A 763-nucleotide genomic window follows, 5' to 3' on the forward strand; every position below is an offset into this window, starting at 1 on the left:
CGCGTCGGCGGCCGCTCGTCCGTCTTCAAGGCCGCCCGGTGGCTCAAGGGCTACTGGAAGCCCAGCGATGGCGAGGGCACCGTGTCCAAGGTGGAAACCGCCAGCGTGCTCGTCTACTGGGTCGCGTCGTCGCAGCTGGGCGCCGAGAGGTCCGTCGTCCAGGCGTCGTCCACGCCGGCGCACCAGCAGAGCCCTCGCGATCTGACATTCTTCCGCGCTGGCGACGACGTCTTGGCAAGGTTCTGGGGCGTGGGCGACCGCTGCTTCTTCCGCGCTCCTTGCCGCCGCCGCGTACTCCCTGCCGGCGATGTCGGTGCCAACCGGAATCGGCTGCGGCGGCTGGGGGCGAAGCGGACGCCGCGACGAGAAAGCTGGAGCCACGCAGGGTTCGAGCGGCCGTTGTCCGTCGCCAGCACGCGCACGACGCTCGACGTGCTGTGGCAGGACGGGACGCGGCAGTGCCAGGCGCCGTCGGTGTCGCTCGTTCCCACGATGCCACAGAACACCCACCACTTGTTCCCGGGCCAGCGCGTCGTTAGCAGGACATCGTCGGACGACGGCGACGTCGCGCGTTCTGGTGTCGTCAGAAGCCTCAACTTCACGGACCAGACCGTGCGCGTGTCGTGGCAAAAGGCGGCGGCTGAACACGCCGATGACGAGACACTGAGCAGCACGTACGATCTCGGCAGGGATTTCGACAGCAATGTCTTCTATGGAGATGTTGTCGTCCGCAGGCGTCCAACAGACTCCTCAATTGGGGGTC

Source organism: Setaria italica, chromosome III (genome assembly GCF_000263155.2).
Source record: "Setaria italica strain Yugu1 chromosome III, Setaria_italica_v2.0, whole genome shotgun sequence".
Taxonomy (NCBI): Eukaryota; Viridiplantae; Streptophyta; class Magnoliopsida; order Poales; family Poaceae; genus Setaria; species Setaria italica.